Genomic DNA, 19,701 nt, shown 5'->3' on the forward strand with positions numbered 1-19,701 from the left:
AGATATTAATACTGAAATGATTATACAATCAAACTAAGCAGCTAAGTCGGGGGGAGGGAATGTTTAATGGGATGACAGAAAAAGAGGTGATATGATGGCTACATTTCCATCCAATAGGGATGTGTGTTTTCTGCTCAGAAAATTGTTCTTCTCCCCAAAGCACCTGAACGTAAAACTATATTCTTTTGCTATGGCATGAGAATACACACTAGAGACAGACACACACACACAGAGATAGAGAGAGAGAGATAGAGAGAGAGAGAGAGAGCGCGCGAGAGCGCGCAAGTGAGCACAGCGTGAAGACAACAAGCAAACAGAAAGAGAAACCACTCTTAGGGAAATAAATAAACACATAGTTGGCATTTTGGAAATTACTTAATAAAAGAATCCCTCTTTAAAAGTGCCCTTAGTAAAGGCTGCAGAAAATTCAGAAGATGGAGGTATGGGAAGACGTGGAGTTAGCGTCTCCCCACAACTAGGGCTCCTGCCAGCCGCTGGTGGGGGGCTCTGATGCCCAAGGAGATGGGAGGAACCCCAAAGTGAACTGGTAGCATGTAGGGGGACTGAGTGGGGGAGGAGAAGTGGAGGCGAGACAGGATCTGTACCCCTGAGGCCAGGGAGATGAGGAGAGGCAGGCGGGAGGGACTCTTCGGGAAGAGCGGGAGAGGAGCGGAGGGCGATCACCTGGCCCACTCGGACCGAGGAGCCTGCTGAGCTCCCAAGCCGGTACCCACCCGCTCCAAAGCCCCATCCAGGCCACATGGGTCCTGGGGGCATAGGAGGGAGGATGGTGAGATCAGGAGTGGCAGGCAGGAAGAGCCATCCAGGAGAAGCAGGAGAGGAGCGGAGGGCGATTGCCTGGTCCACTTGGGCTGGGGAGTCTGCTGAGCTCCATCCCCTGCCCTCCAAAGCCCCCTCCAGACCACATGGGTCCTTGGGGGCATAGGAGGGAGGCCGGGGAGATCAGGAGAGGCAGGTGGGCGGAGCCATCCAGGAGGAGTGGGAGAGGAGTGGAGGGTGATTGCCCCACCCACTCGAGCCCAGGAAGCCTGCTGGGCTCACAAGTGAGGTCCCTGCCCTCTGAGACCAGGGGTGGGGGGCATGCCTGGGCCCCTTCTGTTCCTTGAGCCTAAGCCCCACCGCCCACAGCCTTTTCCAGCCCTGCCTTTTTCCTTCTTTTTTTTTTCTTTTTCCTTCTCTTTTTTACTGTTGTGGTACTGACATACCTTCTGGTTGTTGATTCATCTATATTTTTATTTTTATATTCCTCCTAAGAAATCTGTTAGTTTCATACTCTAATTTTACTTTTGTATTTTTTTAGAAGGTATTATATTTATTTATTTATTTTTTACATCTTTATTGGAGTAAAATTGCTTTACAATGGTGTGTTAGTTTCTGCTTTAAAACAAAGTGAATCAGTTATACATATACATATATTCCCATATCTCTTCCGTCTTGCATCTCCCTCCCTCCCACCCTCCCTATCCCACCCCTCTAGGTGGTCACAAAGCACGGAGCTGATCTCCCTGTGCTATGTGGCTGCTTCCCACTAGCTATCTGTTTTACATTTGGTAGCGTATATATGTCCATGCCACTCTCTCACTTTATCCCAGCTTACCCTTCCCCCTCCCCATATCCTCAAGTCCATTCTCTAGTAGGTCTGCGTCTTTATTCCCGTCTTGCCTGTAGGTTCTTCATGACCATTTTTTTTTCCTAGATTCCATATAAATGTGTTAGCATATGGTATTTGTTTTTCTCTTTCTGACTTACTTCACTCTGTATGACAGACTCGAGGTCCATCCACCTCACTACAAATAACTTGATTTCGTTTCTTTTTATGGCTAAGTAATATTCCACTGTATATATGTACTACATCTTCTTCATCCGTTCATCTGTCGATGGACATTTTTGTGCTTAAAGTGGCTGTTGAGGTGACCATGGGATCAGGAAGTGGAGAAAAATTGGAAAGCAAGGGATCGTCCAGTTGGGTTCCAGTTCATTGAAGTTTTACATTGTCTGTCTAACTCCCATCATTATAATGGCTCCCAAGCATTTGGCTTTGAAGAACACCTGACGAAAGAGTTATCCTGCAGTCAGGTTGCCTTATTGAACCCAGTGTAGACTAGATCTACACACTTTCTATTTGTTTTGTATCACTGGCACTATGGTCCTTGCTTCCTGGTCTCACGTACTACTAACACGTTTCTTGAGTGAATTCATTGGCTCTGACAGGATCCATATTTTCTATCTGTGTGTCCACATGGCATTAAATCTAACTGTGGGAAATGTTATCAGCACATTACAGTTATTATATTGACAAGCAACTTTCCCTGAGTAGTCAGTCATGGAAATGGAGAGATTGTTCATTTTCTGAAATGCATTATGGTTATGAAGAGGGCAGTATGGGCTAATGGATGATGTTGATTCTTATTATGACAGAAATCCATTAATTAAATGCCTTTTTACATGTGTTGCCTGCTAACCTCCACACACAGGGAAATACTTAGACTTTATTTTTGTCCTTTGTAAAGTATCCAAGCTACAATATACGAATACAAATATTTATAGATACCAGGGAAAATGCCATTAAATTCACATGCAGTAACTAAAAATACTATAATATCATACAACTCAAGAATTTATTTTGGGAAAGGTGAGAAATGATGGGGTAAAAAATAGGGAGAGACAAACTCACAATGTATTCTAGACGAAAATCAAGAAAAACAGTTATTGGGATTCGATGTCCCTGCTAGAGAAGTTGTGGGGAGGTAGCCAGGACTTTTCTGGTTAATGCAGAAGACTTGGATTTTTGAAACTTATTAATGAAATGGACTAAAGGATGTGAAAAGAAACATTTACTTAGTATATATTTTATGACTTCCTTCTATGCAGCGTTAGGTATTTATGTTTCTCTTCTACTACCAGTCAGACCTGAATTCATTAGCAAAAAGGAAGAAATAGGGCTTCCCTGGTGGCGCAGTGGTTGAGAGTCTGCCTGCCGATGCAGGGGGCGCGGGTTTGTGCCCCGGTCCGGGAGGATCCCACGTGCCGCAGAGCGGCTGGGCCCGTGGGCCACAACTACTGAGCCTGCGCGTCCGGAGCCTGTGCTCCGCAACGGGAGAGGCCACGGCGGTGAGAGGCCCACGTACCGCAAAAAAAAAAAAAAAAAAGGAAGAAATATATCCCAGTGACTGAATGATTCTGGTCTTCATAGGTTCATGGGAGGTGCGGGGGCCTGGATTTTAGAGGAGGAAACCAGAAGTTCCCATTGAGAAGGGATGGCTGTGTTTGGTTTGAAGCAGGTAAAAGAGGAGAAGAAGAACAGAACATACACATTTTTAAATGATCAAAGAGCACAGTTTCAAGGCAGGGCTTTGCACCCTTCTAAGCCATGGCTAGGCACACGTTGTTAGGAAATTAATGAAAGTACCCTCCTGGGTGGCTTTGTCACCTGGGTGGTGACAATGGTTGGAGGAGGCGTGCATAGTACTTCAGAAATAAGCCTCAGTGAACACAGAAGTGCTCCCACACTGAAGTGAATGCGAAACTGGGGTCTTTGTTCTTGGGAAAAGATGAAACAAAGATTGGATTAACTTCCACAGCGGTTAAAATTAATTTACATTAATATGCTAAGCATATGCCCTATACCTTGGTTATTTTGTTTCTTAAAACCTTCCTTCAAATATTGTGGTCTCATGATGTTAATAAATAGTAGATTTTAGTCATTCCCTATCAATATACATCTATCATCAGATAATGAATTATATTTAAATTAGTAATTGACGGCTAGCTGACCCTGGTGCCCTGAAAACAGCAGCTTGGTCCTAGTTCTTGCTGAGGGCATGCGAGCTGGAGACTTGACCCAGAGTTTCATAAAGGCATGCATCCCAGAGAGGAGAAGAGGGAAAGGGGTCTTCAAGGCAGATGTACTGCTTGACTCTCTTGTTCCTTAGAATGGATGGGTGGGATTGAATGGAGGGTACAGTATGCCTTTGCTCAAATGAAGGAGAGGTATATTAATTTTCAAGCCTACCAGGGAAGGAGGGAGGAGCTCCCTCCTTAGCTTTAAGAAGGTTTAGAAAAAATTTTTTAAAGCTCTTGCTTCCTGATTACCCTTCCAACAGGTCACATCATGGTTTTTTTTTTTTTTAACAGTTGTGTTTTTAGGGAAACGGAGTTCAGAACTATTAAATAAAGATGATTCTTTTGGGCTCATCTGTCTCAGGCACAGGGGATTTAAGATGTATCCCTGGGTGAAACCTCATGTTGTCTCTATGGCCAGGCTCTCCTCCTTGATGGGGCTGTCTTCACCATGCTCTGGGCCATTGATGTCAGGGAATTAACCTTACAATCACTGTAGGGAAGTAATCTGCAGGTTGGAAATCCTCTCAGGGTAAAATCTGTAAAGGGCAGAACAGTGCCTGTGAGATGAATAATGGGCTGAGGCTGCCATTGCCCACCTACCATCTCCCCATCTCACCCCACTCCTGCTCAGATGTTGGCCATTATTCCCCCAGACCCAATTCATGTTAAACTCTGTTGGGGGGCTAAGAACGCTTCAAGTGGGTATCCCAGAGCAGTACAGTGCCAGAAATTTGGGAACTGTGTTTCTTTAGATAACTCATTTCTTTGGCTGAACAATGGGCAAAGACTCACCATCTTCCTCGTTCTTTGACTCTTATCAGTGTTTCCCAAAGGCTCATCTTTCAGTCTGTCCTTTTCTGCTGTCTTTGTGGTCCCTCTATCCCCTCCTCATAGTATGCTTCCCTTCCTCGCAGGATAACACAGTCCTGTCCCCAGTTCCTTTTGGTGCCCTGTAGACTCTGTCTCCTTAAGTTAGGAGGATAATAAGTAGTTAGTGCTTTAACCCCAGTTAACTTTTCATCCATGATATGGCAGGTCTTCATTTACTTAAAGCTAAATACATAATGCAGTGAGAATTAATTTTCTTCTGAAGACTACCTAGTCTGGTGTATGAAGGAGTGGATCTTCCTCCTATGTCTTTGACCCTTTTTGCAATATAATAAATTTGACTGTATTAAATTAAAGCATATTTGCCCCCTTCCTGATCTGGTTTTCATTGGAAAGGCTCCCCATAGAATTTATAGAAAATGTCTGAGGCAGAGCCATACAAGGTGATGGGTGGCTCACACATCAGATCTCTCTCTGATGCCCAAGTTTCTCCTCTATTATCAGGGATGGGGATTTTATTCCATCCCATCATGTATAGAGAGTCCTCAAGCCCTCAGTCGTGGAGTGGCCAGATTTTTCTCACATGTCCTTATGCATTCTGATTGCATATTTAGGGGACATTTTTAGGATAGTTCCTTTTTTGCTGACAAAGGGAAATTGAGACTATAGTGATGACATAAACTGTCAAGACCAAAGGAAGAACTTGTGTTAATGTTTTTCAACTTGTCATTTCTTTTTGCCTGGATATATCTGATCTCAGAGGAAATAAGCATGATGGGATACTAGATTGGAGTTATAAATTGTGTAATTAATTTTATAAGATGAGACTAATACTATGAATATACTATGAATATATTTTCACCAAAAATGTTAGGAAGTCAAAGACAGAAAAATATGAACAGACTTTTGACTGGATCTTTAAAGACCAGTGTTACGCGTAAAATAGATAGCTAGTGGGAGGTAGCCGCATAGCACAGGGAGATCAGCTCTGTGCTTTGTGACCACCTAGAGGGGTGGGATAGGGAGGGTGGGAGGGAGGGAGACGCAAGAGGGAAGAGATATGGGGACATATGTATATGTATAACTGATTCACTTTGTTATAAAGCAGAAACTAACACACCACTGTAAAGCAATTATACTCAAATAAAGATGTAAAAAAAAAAAAAAAAAGACCAGTGTTACGGCTTCCTTCTATCTCTGCAGCTCTCTCATGTATGTTTCATTTCAGAGCTAGCACCTTGCTCAGATCAGCTCCACAGGATACAAGGAGCAGGAGCGCTCACACACACACACACTCATACACTCATACACGCACACACTCATACACACACGTGCACACACACGCACGCACTCATGCACACACACGCACACACTCATACACACACACACCACCGTAAGATAGTATAACGGTAAAATGTTTTTCTCTGTATCCAACTTGCTTTCTTTTCTTTGAGTTTTTATTTTATACATTTCATCTTGCTTATGTAATCCAAAGGGAAATAGGCTATATACGAACAAATGCTGAAAAGACTAAAATCTAACTTCACAGACATATGCAAAGTTATTTCTGGTGACAACTGCAACAGAGGCCCTATTGATGGCACTAAATTGACTTTAATTTTTGTGTGATGAATGAATCTTATACTGGGTTATGTAGTCAATTTGGTTAAATTCTATGGCTTTAGTTAAATTTTCAAAGAGGAAAACTTAAGCATGCGGGTCACCCAAGAGGCTTTGAGTTTGTGTATATATCAGAGGGTAGGAATTTATTTCTCCCTGCTTGTATGGGGGAAGAATCATCAATTACTCCTGGTATGTATTTGTGAAATCAGAGTGCTGGTTACTAGCCAAGGTTTCTTTTCAAAAACCGCAGAGAAGACTTGTGATGAAAGCCAAAACCTTTTGAAAAGGGACATTGGATATGCCTCTTTCTATGAATGAAAATAAAAGATGATTTCCCTCTAAGCCCGTGTGACCGAAGACAATGCATCTCATTCCAATGATAGGATTTCTCGCTCTTTTTCTTTCTTTCTTTCTCCGTTTAGGTATTGTAGAAACAACAACAAAAAACAGTTTGGAAGAGCTGAACTTCAAATATAATTAACACCTTGAGCAAGTTGATTTGCTGCATCTCATTAAGGCAGCTAAATTTAGGCTTTAAAAAGAATGACCTTTAGAGTATTTTCATTCAACAGCTGTCTGTTGACCTCATTGGATAATTTATGCACTGCTTCATGATTGGTGGGGTCACACAGGATGTTCAAGGTAAAATGCCCATATTTGGGGGTTGATAAGATTCCTGAAGTATGCTTAATGTGCCTAAAAAAGTCTCTGGGACATGATAGGTTTTCAATAAGCAGCAGTTGTCATCATCATCCTTGTGATGAATATTATTGGTCGTTTTATAGAGGAGCTGATAACATAAGCAGACTTTGCTGTATAGGTAGGATCTTCAGCACTTGGATGCAAGGTCGTTTTAGATGGAGGGATCAGGTTAGTAAAAGTAGTCTGAGGAAAAACACGGAGAGTGTATGTGGACAGAGTGCATCTCAAATGAAAGCTGAGGGTTAATGATGAATTTTACTTCCTTTATTTTTGGTGTTTGCCCCAATCTATTTTAAGAGTATGTTTAACTGTAGAAAGTAAAGCCAGAACGCCTTCATTCAGCATCCTGATTCCAGTCTTCGTAACGTTCTGCTACTTTTCACAAAGCCTGCATCATTATTGGCTGAACTTTCCTTTTGTTTGAAATGCCTTCTCTCCAAATTCTGTATAACCTACTAAGTTCATCGTGAGTCACCAAGTCTTCTATAATTTTCCCAAGAAAATTAACCTATTGTTTCTTTGCTGCCCATAGCAATGTGGCTGCCCTTCCTCTCTGACCCCATATGTATTCACTACCACTGCTGTGTCAGGTCCTCTGCTAGGCAATGGGGCATCCCACCTGGAAAAAGTCCCTAACCTCAAAAGTCTTACAGCATAATGAGGGTCACAAACAAGTGAATACATAACTGTAACACAGAAAAATACAAAAGGGGTAAAGGAAAGTGCCTTGGGATCCTTTGGGAGAGGCACTGAGCTCACTTAAGGACAACTTCCTGGGAGAAGTGTTGACTAATTGGAGACCCGAATGGTGCATAGTTAACCAGTCCAGATCAGGTGAAGGACAGTGCACAAAGGGAAAGCTACTCTAGGCAAAAGGTAGGAGCAAAATGAGGAGAATGCTCTCCCCTAGCACAGCGTCTTCCATTTATTAAGCATTCAGTAGACATTTGTTGAACGAATGGGTTCTTAGGGAAAGGAACCAGGGTTGGGAGCTAGCTGTCAGATGGCAACTTTTCCTCTGATATAAGGAGGTGGTTGCTGAAAGGATGGAAAGAGGGTAGACAGGGAATAAAAGAAACTTACGATTAACTTTACTTGCCTCACAGAATCTGGCAGGCACATAACCAAAGTGAACTCATAGCTTTCCATAAAGCTTGCTCTAGAAGGAGTGATGAATAAATGAGTATTGTATTCATTTTTAAACATTATTTTGTGGCCTGTTATCAGCTAAACATAATTCCTATGTAAAAAAAGGGAATAAAACTTACCTGTTGGATCTAGATTTGGATATCTTAAGGCTACCTTTGTGAAACTGTTAGAAAAAAAAGGAAGAGAGGGAGAAAGAAAACGTTAAAGCTAGAGGGGGAAATAATTTAAGATATTTTAGGAAAGTAAAAAATTAGAAAGAAGAAAATTCACTGCCATACTTTACAAATACAAGCAGAATACCAAAATTCTACTTATTTTAATAATACATACCCTTAGGATTGAAAAAACACCAATTCTCAGATCACAAAGCTGTCCTGAATGTACAATGCTAATTATCTAATGTATTTGTTTTAAGCTACTGGATACATTAATATTATCAAAATATTATCAGAACAGGCAGAATTCACTAAAATAATACTATCTGCCTACTTTTTGGATTCTTTGTATCTGAAAAAAAGTAAAATATAGAAATGCTGCATTTAGGAACATTTGTGGGGGGAAAATGCAGTGAAGAGTTTTGGTTAGTATACAACAAGGACAGTAACAGAACAATCAATCTAATATCTTTGACAAGACGTTTAGCTGTATCTTTCACACTCCCAAGGACTATAAACCATTACAACAATCTCATTATGCCCTTAGGAACCACTGGCATTCTGACCGATAATACCTTAAGTCAAATCAAATTAGAACATCAAAGTTAATTTTCCACCAAATAACATGAAGAATATTATTGTTTCTGAAAGGAGACTAGAAAGCCTATGACATGACTTCTGCTGAGTCACAGGGAGGGAAGAATTTTTGGAATCCCTACTTCCTGTGTTCCTCTGAGTCAGACATATCAGGAACTTCTGAATAATTGTTTGTATGGCTTACAAATATAGTTGAAATAGCATTACCTAAATACTGAAGAAGTCACCCTCTTATGTATTATTCACCAGTGGAGCATTCTTATTTAAATTTGCATACAATACTTTGTCAGTCACTTTTTTATATTCTTTGCAAAATTCACACACATTATTGATTATTCTTAATAAAACAAATGTTTCTGTACCCATGAATTTCCAGTATCACCAGTTTGTACAGTTGAATGATTTTCTCAGTGACCACAAGGTAAGAATGGAGAAGGAAAATAGTTGGAGGTTTGGGGCCTTTCCAGGTATTTGCTATGGAAGAAAATGGAACAGGTTATTAAGGATATTGGCAAGAAACTGGATGAAGTGAAGGACCATGGATTCTAAGTTCAACTTACAAGGTTGTACATTTAAGAGTAAGTCAATATATAGGCAAGAAGATGGCAAGTCAGGGTGTGGAGTATTCTATGAAGTCAAGTAATTAAGAGACAGAGCTAGAAGAATGGGAGGTTTCAGTGTGAGATGTTTGGGTTGAAGATTTCAGAGGAAGACATATGTACCAGTCTTCTCATAATGCTTAACAAATTAGCCACAGACAGTGACTTAAAGCAACATACATTTATTATTTTACAATTTCTGTGGGTTAGGAGTCTGGGCATGGCTTAACTAGGTCCATTCCTCAGTCAGGATCCCACAAGACTGTAATGAAGGTGTCAGCCAGGCTGCCTTTTTTTTTTTTTTTTAACATCTTTATTGGAGGTAAAATTGCTTTACAATGTTGTGTTAGTTTCTGCTGTATAACAAAGTGAATCGGCTATACGTATACATATATCCCTATGTCCTCTCCCTCTTGTGTTTCCCTCCCACCCTCCCTATCCCACCCCTCTAGGTGGTCACAAAGCACCTGATCCCTGTGCTATGCGGCTGCTTCCCACTAGCTATCTATTTTACATTTGGTAGTGTATATATGTCCATGCCACTCTCTCACTTTGTCCCAGCTTACCCTTCCCCCTCCCCATATACTCAAGTCCATTCTCTAGTAGGTCTGCGTCTTTATTCCCGTCTTGCCCATAGGTTATTCATGACCATTTTTTTTTCTTTCTTAGATTCCATATATATGTGTTAGCATACGGTATTTGTTTTTCTCTTTCTGACTTACTTCACTCTGTATGACAGACTCTAGGTCCATCCACCTCACTACAAATAACTCAATTTCATTTCTTTTTATGGCGAGTAATATTCCATTGTATATATGCGCCACCTCTTCTTTTTCCATTCATCTGTTGCTGGACACTTAGGTTGCTTCCATGTCCTGGCTATTGTAAATAGTGCTGCAATGAATGTGGTACATGACTCTTTTTGAATTATGGTTTTCTCAGGGTTTATGCCCAGTAGTGGGATTGCTGTGTCATATGGTAGTTCTAATTTTAGCTTTTTAAAAATAATTAATTAATTAATTTATAGCTGTGTTGGGTCTTTGTTTCTGTGCAAGGGCTTTCTCTAGTTGTGGCAAGCGGGGGCCACTCTTCATCGTGGTGTGCGGACCTCTCACTATTGCGGCCTCTCTTGTTGTGGAGCACAGGCTCCAGACGCACAGGCTCAGTAATTGTGGCTCACGGGCTCAGTTGCTCCGCGGCATGTGGGATCCTCCCAGACCAGGGTGCGAACCCGTGTCCCCTGCACTGGCAGGCAGATTCTCAACCACTGAGCCACCAGGGAAGCCCTATTTTTAGTTTTTTAAGGAAACTCCATACTGTTCTCCATAGTGGCTGTGTCATTTTACATTCCCACAAAAAGTGTAAGGGGGTTCCCTTTTCTCGACACCCTCTCCAGCATTTACTGTTTGTAGATTTTTTGATGATGGCCATTCTGACCGGTGTGAGGTGATACCTCATTGTAGTTTTGATTTGCATTTCTCTAATGATTAGTGATGTTGAGCATCCTTTCATGTGTTTGTTCACAATCTGTATATCTTCTCTGGAGAAATGTCTGTTTAGGTCTTCTGCCCATTTTTGGATTGGGTTGTTTGGTTTTTTGTTATTGAGCTGCATGAACTGCTTGTATATTTTGGAGATTAATTCTTTGTCAGTTGCATCGTTCGCAAATATTTCTCCCATTCTGAGGGTTGTCTTTTCGTTTTTTCTATGGTTTCCTTTGCTGTGCAAAAGCTTTTAAGTTTCATTAGATCTCATTTGTTTATTTTTGTTTTTATTTCTGTTTCTCTAGGAGGTGGGTCAAAAAGAATCTTGCTGTGATTTATGTCATAGAGTGTTCTGCCTATGTTTTCCTCTAAGAGTTTGGTAGTGTCTGGCTTTACATTTAGGTCTTTAATCCATTTTCAGTTTATTTTTGTGTATGGTGTTAGGGAGTGTTCTAATTTCATTCTTTTACATGTAGCTGTCCAGTTTTCCCAGCACCACTTATTGAAGAGGCTGTCTTTTCTCCATTGTATATTCTTGCTCCTTTATCAAAAATAAGGTGACCATATGTGCGTGGGTTTATCTCTGGGCTTTCTGTCCTGTTCCATTGATCTATCTTTCTGTTTTTGTGCCAGTACCATACTGTCTTGATTACTGTAGCTTTGTAGTATAGCCTGAAGTCAGGGAGAGCCAGGCTGCCTTTCATCTGTAGGTATGACTGGGGAAGAGAATACTTCCAAGCTCACTCAGGTTCTTGGTAGAATTCATTTCATTGCAGTTGTGGGACCCAAGGCCCAGCTTGTTGGTGGCTGTCAGCTGGAAGCCATATTCAGTTCCTAGAGGCAGACCATAGTTCCTAGAGGTCCTTGCCATGTGGGCTTTCCACCATGGCTGCTTATTTTATCAAATGAACAAGGAGAATTTCTAGATTGAGTCTGCCAACAAGAAGGAGTCTTCTATAACTTAATATAATCAAGGGAGTAGCATCACATCACCTTTGCCATGTTCTGTTGGTTAGAAGCACCACCCACACTCAAGGGGAGCAGATTACACAAAGGCATGCACACTAGGGGCTGGGAATCATGGGGAAACCATGGAGGACCATCTTAGAGTCTGTCTGCCACAATATGTAACACCAAAAGAGCAATTGATTGCTTCGCCCTTGTGCAGAGGCAAGAAATGATTGAATCTTATGGGCTGGAGAATCATTTGAATTGTTAATACATGGTAATTGGCAGGATTTCAGGAAATAGAGAATGGGGAGAGCTGAAGAAGAAATAGGGCGAAGGAGTACTTGTGATTTTAAAGTCTGTTAGAAATCCGTGCTGCTGGAGTGGAGTTATTCTAATTAATTTTTGTTGAAAAGGAGCATAAATTCACAAGTCCTTAACCTTATATCTGACTTGCTATTTTAGGTAAGTTCCATCGTAGAAAAATAGGTGTATATATGTGAAGGTTTCTCCTCTTTTACTGAGAGGATTAGTTAGAAAATTTGATTTGAATGGAACATAAAATATTTATTTTTATAATTTTGTTTTTAACTGCAAAATAAATGCATAGTAATATGACAAGATTTTAGAACCTAACTATAAACTGTGGATTTTATTGTTGAAATGAGTGACGTAGGTTTGAAAAAAACACGTAAGAAAGTTTGAAACGCAAGTCCTCTGTTCATAACATTCGTTTATTCCCAAAGGCTGAAATACTCTCAAATCCATTTACAAGCTATTCGCCCCAAAGAGCGACTGTCTTTTATAAAAGTGGGCCACTTAATTGTTAGCTCTCCTTTCTTTTTTTGCAGAGTAATAAATCACAACTTCGCAGGCAGAACCTTAAAAATTTGAGCTTTAATTCATGTTAATATTTTTATCACGTATTAAAATAAATCTGGTCAAACTTTTCAGAGTTTATTCTTCTGCTGTTTCCCTCTGTTATACTTCCAGGCCATGATTCCTCTACCTTTGGGTACAATCCTTGCTCCTCCTGAAATGGGAGGAGACAATGAATTGTGGTTAAAGCAATGACTCTGGTCAGACCTCTTGACCTCTTACTAGCTGGGTGATGCTGAGAAAGATACTTAAACTCTCTGGGCCTCAGGCTCCTCATCTGTAAAATGGGTTGTTGTAAATATAAAACGTGGTTATAAGCATTAACAGAGCTGGATATATGATAAATGTTCAGTTAATGTTAGCTATTATACTCATAACTTCAGAGTTATTTATTCTTTGCCCTTTTACTTGCCATCAATGAATTTTCTGGTCATTTCCCTCTATGGAGTGAAAATGTTGGCACTCTGGGTCTCAGGCCTTCACACTTGGACTGAACTACACCACTGGCTTTCCTGGGTCTTCAGTTTGCAGACAGCAGATTGTGTGACTTCTTAGCCTCCATAACTATGTGAGCCAATTGCTCATAATATAATAAATCTCAAATCTATCCATCTTTAATACTATATATTATTTATATATCTATATTATATATAGATATAATATATCCATATTATTTTTCTCTCTCTCTCTCTTTAATTCTTTTGGTTCTGTTTCTCCTAAGAACCCTACTACCTAATACACACTGCTGATTTGTAAACTATGTTTCTAGATTTTACACATACCTTCCTTGCAATTGGTTATAGTCATCCAAAACTAATCAATTGTTGGGGTCTTTAAATTGCTCCATACCTCTACTCTGTTTATTATCTTAACTTGTTTGTTTGAGCAATAAGCTGGAAATTTATCTCAAATAATGAAACTTACAGTCTGGAATACGATGCTCAGAAAAAGTAATGGGCTTTTAATGCTTTTCCTCATGATTCCTAAGTCTCTCCTTGAACTCAGTGGAAATGCCAGAGACACTTGGAAATTTGTCTCTTAAAAGCTTTAATAATGATTATTTTATTCAGAAAAATCATTCACTAAGCTCCACTTTGTTCCCTAGGTTGGATATTGAAATATAAAGTTATTTTCTGTTAGTCATACAGCAAACTTGTCCACGTATGCCTGTTTCAGCTATAGCAGCTTACTTCTGCTGGGTCAAGTAGTTCTAAATGAAATTGAATGAGTATGGAATATTCAGACACCATGGATTGTATTTAAATCATAGAACTTACAATTTACATGGGTTTGAGACATCATTTATAAAATATAACATAGCAGGAAGGCTTTCTCCTTTGATGCCCTCAAAGTTAATATTTTAGGATCTCAAGTTACAGGGCTGACTAGTTTCTGAAAAGAAAAGAAAGAATAAACCTGTAATAGTAATTTATCATTCTTGACATTTTCCTTTCAGTTTAATTACTACTGAGCACCAGAACTGACACTTAATAAAAGTAAGAAGCATTTTAAAATCCCCATAGACAATCCCCACCTTATAGGAGAATTGGAAAGCTGCAGGATACACCTGACCACACCCATCATTTTATTTTGTTGCTGAATTTTAAAGCACACCATTACAAGGCTTTAAAGAGAATGGGACTTGGGGAACAGTAATGTGCCGATAGCCGCTAAGACACTTGCTTCAGAAACTCCACCATGTCTTTAATTTTTTAAAGATTTTTTGTCTTGTTCTCTTCTCTTCTCATTAGGGGAATGTGGAACACTGTGGGCAAAATTCAAGAGGGAAGCTTCACTGTTCCCAAGTGGCTCATCTAATTTCAAATATCCTGAAAAACTCTATTTTTTGGATCTCTTTTTGCCTGACTATAAAAGTGAGCCTAGAGGATGGACCCTTTCGGGAGGGCAGAAGCCATAGCCCAAAACAATGTAGGATGATGGGACCTGGAGATTTTCTGGCCCCCGAACTCTCCTGTCACCTCTCCTGATGCCCCAAATTCAGTTCTTCTGAACATTAATTTTTTTTTTTTTTTTTTAGTCATTCTGAGTCTCCTATTAAAAATGCCCTATTAAAGAATCATTAGCTAGTCTGACAGCAAGGCCCTTAGGGTATAGAACAGGAATAGGAAGAGAGGAGACTCTCCAAGAAGATGATTAAGAAAGATAACGAACCCTTATTTATTTAACTCCCTAGTATGTGGCAGGCACCTTTCCTGGAACTTTCTCAAACATTTTCTTATACAAATCTTCCAACAACCCTTGACTCAAGTACAGATGAGGACATTGGAACTCAGGGAGGTCCAGTGATTTTCCCAAGGTCACACAGATAATTAAAGCAAGTAGGAGTGACCAAAGATTTGTGTAATCAAGGTATCTTCCCTGCTCATGAAGTAGTACTAAGGCCTATTTTACATGGTAGACTATTCCTAGATCCTGGCAAAAACTGGCAATAGCAACAGAGACCTCAAAGACCTGGAGCATAGTGGGCATTTGAATGTTTGTTTTATGAGATGGTAATGATCTCAATTGGGTTTCTGCTAAAAAAAAAAAAAATTTCACATCCCCTGAAATGGAACACTACATTATAGATTAAATACCCTTGGAAAGATCATAAGGAATATTCTTCAAGTATAAGAAGAATAAGCATAATTTACAAATTTAACACTGGAAACGACTGCATCAAAACCTATGAGTTAGCAGCAAAGGATGTGGGTTAGATGTGGTGAGAAAATGACACTCAGGAGAAAGCAATCAATTTCCATTAGTCAAATTTCATGGATTAAATGAATGAGCATGCTAGATAAAAAGTAAAAGTTAATGGAATTTTGATGCAGTTCAATAACTATTTAAAGACACTCTAGCTACGCAGTGGCAAAACAGTCGTAAGGTTTTGGGGGAAAGTAATCAAAAGCATAATTATATTAGAATTGAACATTGTTGATGTCATGGCATTAAACATCAATTAAACAATGAAAAATATTTAGTGAGTTCTAGTTAAACGCTCAGCATTCCAATTCTCTTTGACAACCACCCCCCTCCAAAAATATATCAGGAGACGTAAGCATGCAATACAATGGATGGCTGGGTGTTGTATGAGACAAAGGCAGAAAGAAGTGGTCCCTGTCCCCACTCTAGGAGTTCACAATTGGTTGTGGTGACAGGTACATGTACTTACATCTTCAGTGTCAAGTAGAGTGTGGGAACTGTTCTGAGTTTTAGACCTTGTGCCATGGCAGCCTTGAGAGGGGAGAGATTAACATTCACTGGTGCTGTTAGTTGTGGTGTTTGGAGGAGAGACCAGAGTGGGAGATAGGACCCATGTTCCCAGATTACTTACAGCCTGGTCGGGACAAGGCTAACACGCTGGGACATAGGTTTTGATTCAGCCAGACTTGTTCTGCCTATAGGGAGACAGCCTTGAATCTAAAGCAAGACAACTCATTTCATGCTTTTCCCTACTTCTTCTCCCTGTGGCTTGAAGTTCTCCCAGCCTTACAGTATGTACTTCAATTTTAAGGACAAAAGGCTGAGATGATTTGTCCAGGGATCACAATCATTTGGACTCCTCTTTAAAGTCCTGGTAGTAGTTGAATTTATACTAGATGTTTAAAATTGCCTTGGACAAAACCAGCTGTAACTGATCAGAAGAAGAGGATAATGTAAGAATACTTACAAACAAAAGAAAACGAGACAAAACAATCCTTCCCTCAACCTATAAAGAAACTCACACAGACACATTGATCAACAGCATACATACCATATGATGCTTCTGACCCTTCACCAGCTAAGCTATTAGTGAGTTGTTTCCCTAGTTGTGATGCTATACTGGGAATCATCTGCGTTCTCTTTCCTTCCTCCGCATATTCTTAGCAACAGGCTGAGTCCAGATATGTGAGCTGGAGAAAAATCTGGCCAGCAAGTTCTGAGAAGAAAAATGAGGCCACCCGTCTAGTAAACTTCTACTGAGTGCCTACTATGTGTCAGGCAGCTACAGGCATGAGAGACACATCTGTGAGTAGGCGGACAAAGCTGCTGCCCTCATGGAATTTGCCGTGGGATGGGGGAGGATGGAGGATGGTAGCAACAGGAAAGTGACAGTTGTGTTGTAGTTGTACATGTGCCAAAGACTTGATGAGGGAAATAGAAGCACAGACATGAGATATCTAACCCAGAAGTGATGTCCCAGCTGTGTCCTAAAGAGCAAGTAGGGGTTAGCCAGGCAGAGTGCAGGAATGAGGTAGAGGAGTGTTCCAGCAGGGGAACAACATACATAAAATAAAGAGGTCAGAGAAAGCATGGCTTGATGGGGAGACAGAGTCCAAAGTGGGGAGCCACAGGAGGTGAGGCTGGAGAGGTAAGTTGGACCTGATCCTAAAGGGCCTAATATTTTCATTGAAATCTTCTAGACCTCAGCTCAGGGAGGTGGGCATTTGATAGCTGTTTTCTGTTCTGTGATATCTTTCCCATGATTTCACTCTACCCGGTTGCTGAGACACAACTGGGAATGAAGGTCTCTAGGCTGTATTCCCTGTAGTCTAAATAAAGTAGCCATTTCTCCTGGTCTTGAGAATCAGCTTGAAATTTGGATTGAGGTGGGTATGTAAGTTGAGGGTGTTTTGTGCCTGGTTCAATACAGTGAACAGAATAATTGTTTATGCTTGAGGAGATATGAGTTCTCAAGCTCTGAGTCTGGAAATTTTCTTTAAGGGTGGGATCATGGCATAACTTTTCAGAGAACTAAGAGGATTGGTAGAGGTTGTGTTATGGTTTCCCACTGCAAGTGATTTCTTGAGGCCCATCTTTTGACTGTTTCATTCACGTGAGATCATAGAGGCTCTAGGTAGATCTCCAAACTGACCTAGGGATATTGGTGCTCTGTGAGAGAAATTTTTTTTTCATAGCCATGAGGACGTGTGTGTGGGGAGGGGGAAGTCATTAGGAGACTCACTTGCTGGGAATCAATATGGGTGTGGTGATCTTATATGGTCTCCCATGTTCAGAAGGGCAAAGCTCAATTGCCAACTTAATATTTAAGGTAACTGAAAACTGTTGATCCAGTTTATTCAGTTGGTTTGGAGATGCCTTTTTATGAAGGGGGAGAAGTAGCTTTTCTTGACTGGGCATGAGACTGACCCTACTGTTAGATTAAAAACATCTTTCTCCAAGGTGAATGACATCACTGACCTGGTAGCAAGGTTCAATTCAAGAGGCTAAAGGACAGTTGGGTTTTAGGCAGGCACTGAAAGCCTTCGTATTTTTGTAACAGCTTGGTAGGGCAGGTGATCGGAATGAAGATTTCAGTGAGACCCTGGCTGTCATTCATTCCAAGTCTCAGGAAGTGAGCAATCCGGGGGCAGAGTGTTCTGGGTGCTTGCCCAGTCTCCATTTTCCATTCTGCTTTACTCACTGAGTTTTTTGAGGGCGGCAGTATGTCTAGCTGGAAAAAAATCTGCACATTCCAAATCTCTCTTGCCCCTAGGGGAGGCCATGTGATAGAATACTGGCCCAGGATGCATAACTGAAGTGTGGGATTTCTGGAAACATTTTTGTTTACCTGCTACAGATACTGTGCTTTCTGCTTTTTCCATTCTCTCCTTCTTCATGCCTGGAATACAGACTTGATATTTGGACACCAGAGACAGTGAGGAAAAGGCCAGGAGAATCACAGTGACCTTGGCCCTGAAATCTTTGAGCTGCAGAACCAGTGACAGCAACTGCTACCCTCAGACTTCTTGTTATGGATGATAACAAACCCCTATGCATGTAAACCACTGTAGACAGATCTCTTGACTTGCAGACAAACCCAATTCTTTTTTTTTTTTTAACATCTTTATTGGAGTATAATTGCTTTACAGTGGTGTGTTAGTTTCTGCTTTATAACAAAGTGAATCAGTTATACGTATACATATGTTCCCATATCACTTCCCTCTTGCGTCTCCCTCCCTGCAACCCTCCATATCCCACCCCTCTAGGTGGTCACAAACCACCGAGCTGATCTCCCTGTGCTATGCGGCTACTTCCCACTAGCTATCTGTTTTACTTTTGGTAGTGTATATACGTCCATTCCACTCTCTCACTTTGTCATAGCTTACCCTTCCCCCTCCCCATATCCTCAAGTCCATTCTCTAGTAGGTCTGTGGCTTTATTCCCGTCTTGCCCGTAGGTTCTTCATGACCATTTTTTTTTCTAGATTCCATATATATGTGTTAGCATACGGTATTTGTTTTTCTCTTTCTGACTTACTTCACTCTGTATGACAGACTCTAGGTCCATCCACCTCACTACAAATAACTCAATTTCATTTCTTTTTATGGCGAGTAATATTCCATTGTATATATGTGCCACATCTTCTTTATCCATTCATCTGTTGATAGACACTTAGGTTGCTTCCATGTCCTGGCTATTGTAAATAGAGCTGCAATGAACATTTTGGTACATGATTCTTTTTGAATTATGGTTTTCTCAGGGTATATGCCCAGTAGTGGGATTGCTGGGTTGTATGGTAGTTCTATTTGTAGTTTTTTAAGGAACCTCCATACTGTTCTCCATAGTGGCTGTATCAATTTACATTTCCACCAACAGTGCAAGAGTGTTCCCTTTTCTCCACACCCTCTCCAGCATTTATTGTTTGTAGATTTTTTGATGATGGCCATTCTGACCGGTGTGAGGTGATAACTCACTGTAATTTTGATTTGCATTTCTCTAATGATTAGTGATGTTGAGCATCCTTTCATGTGTTTCTTGGCAATCTGTATATCTTCTTTGGAGAAATGTCTATTTAGGTCTTGTGCCCATTTTTGGATTGGGTTGTTTGTTTTTTTGTTATTGAGCTGCATGAGCTGCTTGTAAATTTTGGAGATTAATCCTTTGTCA

Source organism: Monodon monoceros, unplaced genomic scaffold, assembly GCF_005190385.1.
Source record: "Monodon monoceros isolate NGI ecotype Baffin Bay Population unplaced genomic scaffold, NGI_Narwhal_1 Super_Scaffold_6, whole genome shotgun sequence".
Lineage (NCBI taxonomy): Eukaryota > Metazoa > Chordata > Mammalia > Artiodactyla > Monodontidae > Monodon > Monodon monoceros.